Raw genomic sequence first — 15,924 nt, 5'->3', positions numbered from 1 at the left:
CCATCACACAATACTGCATACATCTTGACATTTTCTTTTGCCTTCAAACTTATGGAATTTAGAAAACTAATATCTTTTTTCCATCACACAATATTGCATACATCTCATCCTTTTCTTTTACCATTAAACTTATGGAATTTAAGGGACTAATATTTTGAAATTGGATGAGTGGCTGAAAATATTCATTTTTGAGTTGGTGAGAGGAAGAAGAAATACCATCACTTTTATCCTTAGGAAGAGGGATGGACTCAGGAAGATTTCCTCCACTTATGCATTCAAACCTTGTTGATGATTGATATTTATGAGGCTACACCATTTCTTTGTTTGTGGGCATGAGCATCTTCTTTATAGTTTCATCTTCACCACAAGCCTTATTAAAAGAATGTGGAAGAGCATAATCAAGAAGGTCAGATTTCTTATTATCTTCAAAAGAGAAAGATTTCAGAATATGGTCATTATAGACCTCTACACAAGGAGGAATGTTTACATCATTACCTTTGTATTGTGGAAGTAGAAAAGAAAAGAATCACATGCAACATTCTCTTCCAAGCTTACTGTGTTTTTAGAACCTTTCTGATTTGATGGTTGTTCTTTGTGAGGTTCAAAGATTTCTTGTTGAACCTCTTTCTCATTCATAACGAGGTAGCTATATGAGAGGGACGAGACTTGAATAACTAGGGCCTCAATGTCATACATTTCTAGCTCTTTCTGAAGCCATTGTACTCTTTTCTTACATTCTTCTAGGTCTTTCAATTTTTGGAACCTATGACACAAGCTCGTCCATAGCAGGGTAGAAGTATGATAATCTTCAAGGCTAATATTTGTTTTCACAGCATGTGAAATACTCTCTTTGCAGTGCTTGCATAAATCTTGGAGCACTTTGTCATTAATCTTGTTGATGTCCAAGATGGTAGGGTCAGGTCTTTTCTTCTTTAAGACCCTTCCTTTTGGCATGGTTGTTACACAAAGTCGCTAGTCTCCTATACACAAAGACAAAATGAAAATCAAGAAACCAAAAGAAAACTACTAAATCCTTGCTTCCATTCACCAATAGAGTCACCAAAAATCTGTTAGTAAACAGATTTGTCCTTCAACACAAATGAAATAAATTTACTCTTAAATGCCCAGAAAGAAGAACAACTAGAAACAATAGTTGGATGAGTTGTCATAAGCTGATAACTCTCCTCTGAATTTAGATGCACAACTCCCTCATTCAAAGATTTACAATGAATTGAATAATAGGATGTATCTTTAACCTAAAGATACTAAGGATTTCTGGCATTCATTCATAGACATGAAATGAATGCGATTGCTAGATTCATAGATTAGAATAAAGAGAGAAAGATCAACAAATAGCCACACAACCATTTATTCAATCCTTCTTTACATTGCAGAGAAAATGAAAGACAATGTTATTTATTCAACAAACTATAAGTGACCGCATGACAAAACACAAGAGATGTGACACACGATTAGATTCAATCCAAGAAAGATATATTCAGACCACAAGTTCTGATAATTATAAACTTCTCTTCATTTTTGTTAGTACAAATATGTGCCCAAGTTTTTAAACTTTCAACTTCAGGTTCTTAACCTCTCTGAAGCACTTTGAACCTAGTTCAAAGTGGTTTGAAGTGGTTCAAAAGTTCAAGGTGGCTCATTGGTTCAACTTGTAGATTCAGGTCCTGACTCAAATTGTCAAAGTTCAATATGATCAAGTGTAGAAGTTCAGAGGTCATAGTTATCTTCAAAGTTCTTTTTAGTGGTTTGGAATGGTTCAATTTGTTTGAAATAGGTTTAGAGTTTGAGAAGATTCTGAATTTAGTGTGGAGACCTGGCAAATTTAGTTTAGGGTTTCAGAGATTTGGAGTCCAATTACAAAGGTTCACAGGTTCAAGTGCCACAATTCAAAATTCAGAAGTGTGATAATTCAAATCCAAAAGTTCAATACCCAAGAAAAATGGCTTCTAGTTGAAGGGTATGGATTTTGAAGAAGTTCATTTTTCAAGGGTTATTAAGCTAACTACCTACCACAACTTTCAAGCTAAGCTTTGAAACTCAAAGGCTAAAATTCTTTTTGGGTAATTGATGCAATTGATGATTGGCTATTTAGATAAATAGAATGGCACTCAGCTAAGAGGATAGAATGCTTGAGGGAGTCAAAGATATTCTTGAGCTGCTCAAATTGACATGGCATATTTTGGGAATCACACAAACTATGCATAATACATGCTAAACATGGGTACTATTTCGGCAGTTTGTTATGATAGGTGAATCTTTTCTTCTTCAACATGCAATCCTGCAGATGAAAAAGATATTGTCATATGGACAACAAGTGCTCAAGAAAGAGGTTATACATAGAGTCTATGTTGTGCAGTAGAAAATGATGATGACTATCAGGAACAAACCTATGTGGAGTCTTTGCTTTTACCAATCAAGAAATGGTGTGACAAAAGGCATCAGGTGTAAAATTCACTTTCAGACTGTTCTATTCTTAAGCCCGTGGCATCTGTGTAAGGAGATACATTTAAAATAGTTAACAAATGATCGAAGGTGGGTTGTGAGCAAGGTTTGATGGCTTGAGTAGAGTCGATAGATCCTCATTCACTTTAAAAGCTGTGCATTCAGAATATAAACCACCAATTGCCATCGGGTTACATGGATAAAAGATGGATGCAAATCGGTACCGAGAACATAGTTCTTGATGGATAAAGTGCAAGCTATCTCCGTGGTGCATGGTATTGCCTAGCTCTTGGTAATGGGTAATATTAAAACTATTAATTATCTTATCCCTCACCAAATGCAAATGCAAAAATCGATGACACTAAGAGGAAATCGAAGAAACCAAACTGGATTCTACTGCATTGTAATACAAAGGCTGCAAATGATATGGGTATGCCAAGAAGTAATTAGAAGTTCAACGAAGTTCATGGATCATGAAACCATGACATTATTCATATAGAGCCAGCGGTTATATGAAGACATTCGACTTTTGGATTTAGTACTTGGGAAAGATCGTATTGTTCTTCTACGCAGAGCAGAATTGAAGATTCTTGGGAAGATGCATGGAAATGAGGCTAGGAAATGGAGGAGAGTTGACACGTGATGAGAAACCTTGTATGGTAGCGAAAGCATTTGGGAAACAAAAAATTGGGTTTTAATTCAATATTTTCCTCACAGAGATGAAGGGAGTAGAAAGAATCCGAATAGAGGTAACCAATGTCACATTCATTGGTGACATCTGTTGCTTTTCATTAGAGTTCTTTGTAGCCCAACACGAAAAATAATGCTCACAAACCATACTCGGGTTTGTTAATGAAGCTTCAACATCGAGAATTCACCTCATGTTACTCCATATCTTGAGAATTTCCTCTCCCACAAAAGCTCAACTCCATTGCAAGCACAATCTTGTCATATTCAGGATGTTCATGTGCTAAGAGTCACTTCTCCTTCCATCACATGCAAGCAACTAAAACTAAAATTGAGAAGTTAAAATGACTTGCCAAGAAGGAATGGTATAAGTTGCAAAAATCATACAATAATGGCATGATTTCACCGAGAAAGGCATAAAAGAAAGTTGCTGAAAACAACACCTTTATTGGCACATTAATCTCCATAATGTTTGGGATTAAACAGTGAAAATGTCTGTGAATGAAAACTCGAAAAAAGAAGATAATACTATAAATTTTAAATCATAAGGGAATGGGGACAGAATGATCTGGAAAATCCACGAGAATATAAAGAGCCTTGGGGGAATATCAAAGAGACAGTTTTGATAACTAAAAGTAACGAGACCAAAAGAGGTTATATAGACCACAGAAACACAAAGATAGGTTCCAAATCTTTTCTCTCCAGTACTGCAGACTTGGTGCTATAGCAGAGAGGGAAAAATTTTCCAGATTATCTTCAGCATTAGTCCATTTTCTTGTGAAGGTCATGAGGAGTAGAGCTAGGGTTTTTCCTTTCTTTCTTTCTAAACTGTGCATGTTAGAAAATAAGAGAGTTGTGTTTGTTTGAAATGTAGAGAAAAACTTTGGGTTTCATTAATGATGATTGTAATAACCAATGCATCTTTATGCTTTTAGAGGAGGGAGACTTGAAAGTTAATTATATGTCAAAACTTCAAGTTTGAGCAATTTACTTTCCACTAATCGTGATCTTTGTGTCACCTTAGTTTTCTCTGAAATATGCTATTATATCTCCATATCTTTATTTCTACACTTTCTCAAGAAGATGGATAACGAGTTTCTTAATTTTGTCCTTTGTAATACGTCGGGGTGAATGGGCTTTGTATCATTTACCATTTCTTTTCATGTAGTAGTTTAGGTTTACACATCTATGCTATATTTATGGATAGATGCTTGATATCCTTTTGTGCTTTTTGATTAAAAGCATTCACATTTGATTCATTGAATATCTCATATGGGGAGCTGTACGGAATAAAATTCAGAGGAAGGTTATGAATTCCATGATAACCTATCCAACTGTTGGTGTTGATTGGTCCTTTCACTTGGGCATTCATGGTCAGATTTGCATGTATTTTCTCAAAGGATAATCTGTTCACTGACAGATTTTTGGTGACTCTACTAGGGATCGAAAATAAAGATTAGTATTAATATTTATTTCCTCAGTTTTTTGATTATCTTTGTGTGTAGGAGATTGGCAACTTTGTGTTTTGAATATGTTGAATCTTTGATTTTGGAGTTCTAGGCTATATTATGGCAGCAGTTGCATCTTAGCCATGGGGGCTCGGATTAGACCATTTTCCTTGGCCCGGTATTCAGCCTTACCAAAAAGATCATGGGAATACCTTCCCAAGTTTCATGGAGACAAAACACAAGATTCAGTTGATCACATCAAAGCGGTTACTGTTGCATGTGGGATTCTCGGTGTGCAAGAAGAAGATGTGTTCATCAGACTGTTTGTTCAAAGCCTTGTGGGAAATGCCACATAATGGTTTCATAATCTACAAGATGGATGTATCACAACTTGGGACAATCTTAAGGAAAGATTCCTTGAGAGATTTCAATCCACAATTGATTCCTACCAATTGTTGGTAAGTCTTATTCAAATTCAGATGAAAGAAGATGAATCTGTAAGGGAGTTCATTGATAGATTTAATTAGACTGTTGGTAAAATCCCTCTAGCCCACCAACCAAATGAAAGAAATCAGGTATGCTTCTTTATTTCTGCTATGGATGTTGAAGTCAAGTTTTGGTTACAATGCCTTGAAGTGTGAAATTTGGTAGATGTGCAAAAGGAAGCAATCAGGTTAGATGACAGCTTGATTCTTAGTGGTTTGAAACCTACAAAGGCTCCACCAATGAAAGAATACCTTTGTGGACAACAACACTACATTGATGAAGAAGCTACAAAAAAGAAGCACGTTCTAGAAGAAACCAAATTCGCTCCCAATGTTCCTCTTTTTCAAAATCTAACTATTTTTAATGATGAAGATTTTCAAGAACCATTCTTGGCTAAAGATAATGCTTTAAAGATGACAGGGTTCTGTTGTCCACATATTGAAGATAATGAGGAGTGTGTTGCTCAATCAGACAAAATAGTGACCAGCTTGAATGTACTAGTTGCAAGTGAAGGACTTGTTGCATATCAGTCAAACAAAGAGTTATCAAGTTGCCCCTTCTCTAGAAAATTAAGGTTGTACTTCTGAAGTTACCAATACACTCTCTGTAATTGATTTTGATAAGCACGATATGGTGTATCAGCAAGAGCAAAAATGGATAGATAACGAAGAAGGGTGTGACACTTCTCTATCTGAATCTTTCTCATATGTACCACAACAAGAAGGATGTTTGCAATCTAAAGTAGTGATGAAGCAAGGAGATCTTCTGAAGAATATGGTGGGTCAAACTATGTAACCTTTGGTTTTGTCAACAAGCACTAATGATAAAAGGCCTTCACAAGTTAAAACATCCATGAATTTTGATGAAGCATAATTGCATACTATGGTACAACATTTCATTCCTACCATATTGCAGCAAACACAAGTGGAATCTAAACCTATGAATGTGAAAGAACAATTAGAAGAGTGCTATGATGAGCTATGGCTGTTTGAAAAAGAGAGTTGGATCAACATATGCATGTGTCTTTTTAGTTTGAAGATTGGCATCGAAATAGTCATCAAAAAGCAATGGTATGGAGCCGCTCAATTGGGACATGGTTTGCTCATGTAGAAAGGCTCCCATTTCTCCCAACTGGTAAATGGATTCACATGACTTCTTCTTTTTTCCAGTTCTCATGGTAGGTTCTTTTCCTACCTTCGTATATATTTTTGTAAATATCTTTTTGGTGTGTGTAGTGTAGTTGGAATAATGTGCAAGCTTCATGCTTGCTGGTAGTAGTTGTTTGCTTTGTTGGTTGGTCTTGCCCTGCTCCCCTTCGCCCTCTCTGCAAGAAACTCCTAGTCTTCTTTTCTTGTTGACTCTATTTTCCCAATGATCAAGGCACTGTTCTTTTCCCAAAGATTACTGGAGTTCTCTATTTTTGCACCCAAAATAGCCCTGCAGTTAGAGCCCCTGTTAGTACACATATGTACCCAAGTTTTTAAACTTTCAAATTTAGGTTTTGAACCTCTTTGAAGCACTTCAAACCTAGTTCCAAGTGGTTCGAAGTGGTTCAGAAGTTCAAGGTGGCTCATTGGTTCAACTTGCAGATTTAGGTCCTGACTCAGATTGTCAAAGTTCAATATGATTAAGTGCAGAAGTTCAGAGGTCATAGTTATCTTCAAAGTTCTTTTCAGTGGTTTGGAATGGTTCAATTTTTTTGAAATAGGTTTAGAGTTTGAGAAGATTTTGAATTTAGTGTGGAGACTTGGCAAATTTAGTTTAGGGTTTCAGAGATTTGGAGTCCAATTACAAAGGTTCACAATTTCAAGTGCCACAATTCAAAATTCAGAAGTGTGATAATTCAAATCCAAAAGTTCAATACCCAAGAAAAATGGCTTCCAGTTGAAGGGTATGGAGTTTGAAGAAGTTCATTTTTCAAGGGTTATTAAGCCAACTACCTACCACAACTTTCAAGCTAAGCTTTGAAACTCAAAGGCTAAAATTCTTTTTGGGTAATTGATGCAATTGATGATTGGCTATTTAGATAAATAGAATGGCACTCAGCTAAGAGGACATAATGCTTGAGGGAGTCAAAGATATTCTTGAGCTGCTCAAATTGACATGGCGTATTTTGGGAATCACACAAACTATGCATAATAAATGCTATACATGGGTACTGTTTTGGCAGTTTGTTATGATAGGCGAATCTTTTCTTCTTCAACATGCAATCCTACAGATGAAAAAGATATCGTCATATGGACAACAAAGTGCTCAAGAAAGAGGTTATACGCAGAGTCTATGTTGTGCAGTAGAAAATGATGATGAATATAAGGAACAAACCTTTGTGGAGTCTTTGCTTTTACCAATCAAGAAATGGTGTGACAAAAGGCATCAGGTGTAAAATTCACTTTCAGACTGTTCTATTCTTAAGCCCGTGGCATCTGTGTAAGGAGATACATTTAAAATAGTTAACAAATGATCAAAGGTGGGTTGTGAGCAAGGTTTGATGGCTTGAGTAGAGATGATAGATCCTCATTCACTTTAAAAGCTGTGCATTCTGAATATAAACCACCAATTGCCATCGGGTTACATGGATAAAAGATGGATGCAAACCGGCACTGAGAACATAGTGCTTGATGGATAAAGTGCAAGCTATCTCTGTGGTGCATGGTATTGCCTAGCTCTTGGTAATGGGTAATATTAAAACTATTAATTATCTTATCCCTCACCAAATGCAAATGCAAAAATCGATGACACTAAGAGGAAATCAAAGAAACCAAACTAGATTCTACTGCATTGTAATACAAAGGCCGCAGATGATATAGGTATGCTAGGAAGTAATTAGAAGTTCAACAAAGTTCACGGATCATGAAACCATGACATTATTCATATAGAGCCAGTGGTTATATGAAGACATTCGGCTTTTGGATTTAGTACTTGGGAAATATCGTGTTGTTCTTCTACGCAGAGCAAAATTGAAGATTCTTGGGAAGATGCATGGAAATGAGGCTGGGAAATGGAGGAGAGTTGACACGTGATGAGAAACCTTGTATGGTAGCGAAAGCATTTGGGAAACAAAAAATTGGGTTTTAATTCAATATTTTTCTCACAGAGATGAAGGGAGTAGAAAGAATCCGAATAGAGGCAGCCAATGTCACATTCATTGGCGACATCTGTTGCTTTTTGTTAGATTCTTTATAGCCCAACATGGAAAATAATGCTCACAAACCATACTCGAGTCTATTAATGAAGCTTCGGCATCGAGAATTCACCTCATGTTACTCCATATCTTGAGAATTTCCTCTCCCACAAAAGCTCAACTCCATCGCAAGCACAATCTTGTCATATTCAGGATATCCATGTGCTGAGAGTCACTTCTCCTTCCATCACAAGTAGACAGCTAAAACTAAAATTGAGAAGTTAAAATGACTTGTCGAGAAGGAATAGTATAAGTTGTAAAAATCATATAATAATGGCATGATTTCACCGAGAAAGGTATAAAAGGAAGTTATTGAAAACAACACCTTTATTGGCACATTTATCTCCATAATGTTTGGGATTAAATAGTGAAAATGTCCGTGAATGAAAACTCGAAAAAATTAGATAATACTATAAATTTTAAATCATAAGGGAATGAGGATAGAATGATCCAGAAAATCCACGGGAATATAAAGAGCCTTGGGGGAATATCAAAGAGACAGTTTTGATAACTAAAAGTAAAGAGACCCAAAGAGGTTAAACAGACCATGGAAACACAAAGATGGGTTCTAGATCTTTTCTCTCCAATATTGCAGACTTGGTGCTACAGCAGAGAGGGAAAACTTTTTCAGATTATCTTCAGCATTAGTCCATTTTCTTGTGAAGGTCATGAGGAGCAGAGCTAGATCTTTTCCTTTCTTTCTTTCTGAACTATGCATGTTAGAAAATAAGAGAGTTGTGTTTGTTTGAAATGCAGAGAAAAACTTTGGGTTTCATTAATGGTGATTGTAATAGCAAATGCATCTTTATGCTTTTAGAGGAGGGAGACTTGAAAGTTAATTGTATGTCAAAACTTTGAGTTTGAGCAATTTACTTTCCACTAATCGTGATCTTTGTGTCACCTTAGTTTTTTTTGAAATATGCTGTTATATCTCCATATCTTTATTTCTGCACTTTCTCAAAAAGATGGATAATGAGTTTCTTAATTTTGTCCTTTGTAATATGTCGGGGTGAATGGGCTTTGTATCATTTAGCATTTCTTTTCATGCAGTAGTTTAGGTGTACACATCTATGTTGTATTTATGGATAGATGCTTGATATCCTTTTGTGCTTTCTAGTTAAAAGCATTTACATTTGATTCATTGAATATCTCATATAGGGAGCTGTACCCGATAAAATTTAGAGGAAGGTTATCAATTCCATGATAACCTATCCAACTATTGGTGTTGATTTGTCCTTTCACTTGGGCATTCAGGATTAGATTTGCACGTATTTTCTCAAAAGACAATATGGTCACTAACAATTCTATACACAAAACAAAAGAAACCAGAAAATTTTCTTGTCCCTGTGATTACACTCCACTTTTGTAGAAAATTAAACAATCTTCCCCTATTTCCTTGTTACAAACATAACATATGCTCCTCCCTAGGAAGCCTCATTACATGCCAAAAAGAAGAACCTCTCATCCTTAAGTTCCTCTCCATAAATAGATTTCAAGTGGCATCCTTCCGTTCTCATCACTGAATCGTGAAATTAAAGCTTCAAAGATATTTCCCGATGCCATTTTACTTCTTTGGTTTCTTGATTTAATGTTATTGAGTCTTTCAAAGATCACATACCCACTATGAACGGGTGGTTTATGTGGAGGTTTTCAACTGACAACTCCTATTAGGGGCTGAAATCTACTGTTTCTAACATAACCCGATTAGATCTCTTTCTCTGTCATACACATACTGTAGGAAAACTTCATTGAACTCCTTGCATTGAGTTGATAAATGAATTCTAATGACTACATCTGATACTATGGTGATTTCATATGCACAAAGCCACTCAAATTTTGAGAAGACTTTGTATTGCTAAGACACCTCTTCTAATAGCATTGTCGAAAAGCTTTCTCCCTTTTTGAAGTTGGATCCATGACTGTGAATATCTGATCTATAGTGTCTTCAATAGTATGATCATTACAAACAATGAGAAAGATGCGATGCTTTGGAAGAAAGCATATCAAGGTCTAATGTCACTGTGTGGCACTATAAGGAAGACATATTTGTTGAAGCTCTAAATATAAATTGTAAACACAATTCAATAAAACCAATGATTTGGCTTTATGAATTGGGGTTTCAGACCTTCTCGCTAGGCGGATACCTCCATTAAAGTAGTTGATGTTGTAAACCTGTGGGCAATGTTATACTTGAGACAAACTTGGCTAAACTCGCATATATCTTGACAATTATCGCACCATGTATCTCTCTCTTGTCAAGGAGACTTCTCGTAACAACCCAGAGTATCATGGGTTGGCATGGGCATATTGAGTGTATCGCAGGAAGTTCTACTTTGACATACCTCTATCTCTTGTGTAACTTGGCATACTATGAAGATGTGCCCTAACTTTGCCTCGATGGCTCCAAACGATGGTGATGGGTTCCATAAATGGCTCAGATTTGGACTGTTCTGCATGGGGAATGACTTCACCCAACTGCATAGGAACTCTAATCATCAATTTCCAATTTTATGCAGAGAGTTGAGTTCACTCTTGTAATTTCATGATTAGCTCTAGCCGAGATCGAGCATCCTCTATTAATCAACATTTAGTCAAACATGTGTGATGCATTCTACTTGGCACTTCACGCTTAATATATAAATTTATCGTGGGAACACTTACAAGCCCATGAATGTGTCTTCACCAATGGCATCACCGTGGAGTCCATTACAATCACCTTTTCAAAATCAATGCATGTTGATGATAGAAAATTAGACAAGGGCTAATAACTATGGTGACTGTTAACGTGAGAATGTGCCAATTCACACTTTCACCCCATCATTTTTGAGGCATAACTTTTTTTCATCACATTATGACTGAAACATTTTCTATCATTATTCTCATTTTGAACCAAAAATTAAGCACCTTCGACATCACTACACGAATAGACTATGATTTTTACACAGTAGTGGGAATGGCTTCCAAATTTTGCATGTACACTTGTCGTGGGAAATGGACTTGATTTTCCTTGTGTGACTGTGTAGGCTCAAGTTATTTATAAAACCAATCTGTTTGACCCATATTTTTTGGTATGAGTTTTAATGATGAGTATGTTGGTGGGCGGATTACACACAACTCTATTTGGAAACCACCATGATGTGGGTTTCGTGCTTTTAATTGATCTTGTGTTAAATGATCTACATGTGTTCATCACTACCCATGACCATACGATATGTTCATCATATTATTGTTTCAAGGTATTCCTCCTTTGTGTGGTGAATCAAACATGGTGACATTCTATAAAATAGTTGTCTCTTGCCTTCTGAGCCTTCATGCTTAGAATGAAGTCTTTGAACTTGATGGAAATCTTTATCAATGCCACGAGTTAATGACTACGACTTCAGAAAATTTACGTATATATGACAGATAATTGAACTTTGCATCGCATATTTGACATGTGTCTAAATAGTTCACATGCTCTGCCTATTTCTCTATGTTGAGAATTGTAACTCCATTATCTTTGTAAACAATATATATGTTATCTTCTATTAGACTTCTCATTCCAACTATCGGGTTACTCATCATAGCAAAAATTGGAAAAACCTTTTCCCTATTGTTTTTGAACTAAGGAGCTTCCACATCAGGTTTATATACCATCACAACAACATAGAAACATCGAGTATAACAAAAGATATGGCTATAGCCCTCCAAAAAGAGTGCTATGCATTGGTGGTAATTGCTAAGGAAAAATGCATTTTAGGGATCACAAAATTGTGTGTAGCTCTGAGGTAGGACCCTTCAATCAATTAAGAATGATTAATCAAACTGCTGTAATCTTAGTCTTTGAAACTGGGCTTGTGAATTACCCTTAGGAGTTTTGAGGTTTGAATATGGAAACTTTTCTTTTGAACTTAAATCTCCAAAGGGCTAAATATTTGAAATTAAATCAATGCTTTTGGAATGATGGACAAATGAACCATGGAAATGTATTGATGATTGTTCCTTTGAACTCGATCCTTGAATCTTTAGATCTGCAAGCTCGAAAATGGACTCTTTGAACGAAACCTTGAGTTGGTGAAGTTGAATATTGAATCTAAACTGAGTTTTGAACTAAAAAATCTTGAATTTGGTCATGTACTCTAAACTCTGAACATGAGACTTGCATATCTGAACTGCATTTCAAGCTTTGAACGTTGAACCATGAGTATCCAAAATTTGAACTTTGAACTTGAACCTCCGAACTTCAAGGGTCGAAGTTTAGGTTCAATATATCCTTAAAATATTGCATTCTTTACAAATCAAGATTTACAACAAAATCACTAGCAATAAAAACCATCGGGATTGTTCTTATGGGGAACTTTGAAGTTTAAAATGCGGGTGCTAAAAGCATGCTTACAATCTTATAGTATGCACTTGAAGTCTTGAGGCCTTGACCATCACCTTGCCGTCTAGCTTTTCCTTCTGATTAGCGCAATGATGGAGGGTATGTGCAACAACAACACTATGATATTTGAAGTTGTTCCTAGAATGAATTTCCATTCAACCCTTCTTCTTGAATTCACCTTGCAATACAAAAAAAATAAAAAAAATAAAAATAAAAATCACATTAATAACAAACAAACTTTAGCCCAATTTAGAACTAACCATCTTTCAAAATATAGGAAAATTTTAATCTCATCACAATCCAAAATCATATATTATTTTTATTTTTAATTTTTAATTTCTATTTTTCATCACCTTCTCTCCTCAAATTTTTTTTTTGAGAGGTAGGATAAGAAAGGATGATAGTTGGCATGGGAAATTTCACAAGATGTGGAATTTCCACCAAAGGGGAGATTTTGGAAGATTTTGGAAGATCTGAAATCTCCACCAAAGGGGAGATTTCAAAAGATTTAAAATTTCCTCCAAGACTTTGTGTTCTTAAAGTTTCTTCATTCCAACGTTCTTTGGCAATTCCTTGCTTACTCTTAATCATGAAGTTGCCTTCGTGCCATATATCAATCTACTAATGCTTTAGAGGATGGAAAAATGTGGGAGATTCAATGTGGAGAAATTTCAGAAGACGCGAAATTTCCACAACTAATTTTTTTTGAAGTTGTGAAATTTTCATTGAAGGGAAAATCCCTTGGAAAATTATCAATTGCTTCCCCTCATTATCCTAATTTTTCAATTGTAGATTTGCCTCCAAATAAAAGACCTGTCTCTAGAGATTTTTTGGATAAATGAGGTGGGGGGAGTTTTTAGATGGTCCGAAATTTCCACCAAAGGGGAGATTTCGAAAGATCCAAAATTTCTACCAAAGGGGATATTTTAGAATATTTGTACCAAGGGGGAGATTTCTAAAGATCTAGTATAGCTAGAAAAGGGGAGATTTTGGAAGATTCAAAATTTTCACCAAAAGGGGAGATTTCAAAAGAATTGAAATTTCAACAAAAAGGGGAGATTGCAAAAGATCCAAAATTTCCAGCAAGGGGGATATTTTGAAAGATTTGAGATTTCCACCAAAATGTGGTTCTCTCACAAACTTCGTCCCTTTTTCTAATGTAGAAACCCATCTCTCACGAACCAAAACATTTCACTTTCCACTTGGACTTAGACTAGAAAATCTTCTCTAAGTGGCATCGAAATACTTGCACAAATCCCAGACTAAAACTTGCTCCCAATGAGCCAAAATTGCTTACACTCACCCAAACTTGGAGACTTGAAGGAAAAAAAATGTTTCCAACTAAAACCACCTATGACAACTAATCCTACTAGATAAAACACAAAAAGGGGGTCCCCATTTGCAATGGGATGATGGTGTGAAAACTACACAACAAGTTGGCTTACAACAATCATTAAATGCACATAGAGGAAAGAAACCAAGACCCTAAATAGATCCAAATAGATCTTCACACACCCATGATCAATCCACATCATGATTACACACATCACAAATTAAATACACCATTTGGTTAGTGAAGAACAGTTAATTGGTGAATCAAGCCATTGGCCTTCAACAACAACATCAACAGAGCACACTAAGTATCACTAAGCATACTAAGAACTTTCATCCACCAAGCTCCATGTTCACTCAGTATGAGTTCCACCGAGTAGAATACCAATCGAGCACTACCAACATAACCAAGTTCCTTCAGTCATTGAGTTCCTCGAGTGAAACTGCAATGAAGAGCTACCCTAGTAGTGACCTTTGCATCACCTCCTTGCAACTAAGTTCTCCAAATCCAATGTCAAAAGCCACTCCAACGTACAAGATTGCCAACTACCCCAGTATGCTCCTACATCAAAACTTATCCAATTATTCTATATGGCATCCCAGATGGATATCTTTGTGTAAACATATTTGCTGTTAGATATGATCATGCTCCTTTGTTGATCCTATAAACACTACACTAAATTAACATTCATTTGGTACTATATTTACATTGGCATCCAAGGCACTAGAACTCGATAGTAGATGGATGGGGGAAAGCATTTTGTAACTAGATCTAGAATTGTTTTTGCATTTGTAATGTACTTGGCCAATAAACCTTGATTGAGATGAACTTATTTTGAGGTAATGTGTTCTTAGCCACCCTAATTAATGTTTTTGTTGTCTAAATTGGATTTGTTCAGCTTAAAGAGAACTTATTTGGATCTTGAAGTGTAGAGGGGTTCAAACTATGAAGGGTGTTGAGAGGAATCCATTGATTCATGCACAACATTTGGATGAGAGTGATGCATTAGGTATCATAAGAAGGTTTCCATGACTAGTTTGAAAATGTAGATTGTTGTGATTGTAATGCCAATTTATTTATGAATATTTGGCTAGTTGATTTCATGTATCTTGAGGGAAAAGTATTTTATGTAATGCTTATTTATTTCATGGATTTTAGCTAGTTGATTTCATATGCCTCTTCTGTTGTTAACTCAATCCATTGTCTATTACTTATAAGATCATGGCCATCTCCTTGGCCCATGGTGCACTTATTATACATCAACCCAAAATTGATATAGTAAATGTTGTATTAATTGATATTGGCCATGCTAGCATACAAATTCATGTTGGTGACTTCAGAAAGTGGGAATTTAATGTCTTAAATTCTTAGCTCATGCTTTTGACATCTCTTGGATGGAGATATTATGAGGAGGTACTTTTCATGCATTTCAGAAAGCTTATCAAATTGACGTGTTTAATAATGCTTGGAGCTTGTCAACATTTGCAATATATTGTGAGAAGCTCAAGGTAGTTTAAAGTGCCAGTTCTGAAGTGTTGGTTGATATTGAGTCCCTAATAATAAGGACGTGAAATGATTTATTATTTAAGATGAGTTTGAACAAATTTTGTTCTCCATTCTTGAGTGTGTTGTAAAGCCCTGTTTGATTTTAGAACTACTCTGGATGTGATTTATGTAGTTGAGGTTATGGGTTCTTGCCTTTGAATTCCTTCAATATTGAGGATATTAAAAGAGTTCATTGACAAGCAACCATTGAGAACAATGAATGCTAGTTAGTGTGTTTCCTGAAGTTGCACTATTTCTGCTTTGACAATTAATCAAATTAAATCAAAATTTTATCAAAATATTTATTAAAGATTTAAAATTAATAATAATAAAACACAACAATGAATAAATCCTATATACATTTTTTAAATATAAGATTTAATATTAAAAACTTTATATTATTAAATTAAAATAAATT

The 15,924-nt window shown here is 35.5% G+C and overlaps 1 pseudogene; it reads left to right on the top strand.

The window, feature by feature from the left end:
• The first annotated feature begins 4,741 nt into the window (after positions 1 to 4,741).
• Positions 4,742 to 15,924, top strand: part of LOC149559977 (putative beta-1,3-galactosyltransferase 8) — a 196,243-nt pseudogene continuing 185,060 nt past the window's right edge.

Source organism: Cupressus sempervirens, chromosome 4 (genome assembly GCF_028749045.1).
Source record: "Cupressus sempervirens isolate cs-2001-9-10 chromosome 4, ASM2874904v1, whole genome shotgun sequence".
Classification (NCBI taxonomy): domain Eukaryota; kingdom Viridiplantae; phylum Streptophyta; class Pinopsida; order Cupressales; family Cupressaceae; genus Cupressus; species Cupressus sempervirens.
Note: the sequence above shows the minus strand (reverse complement) of the source record. Positions and strands in the feature narration are given on the sequence as shown.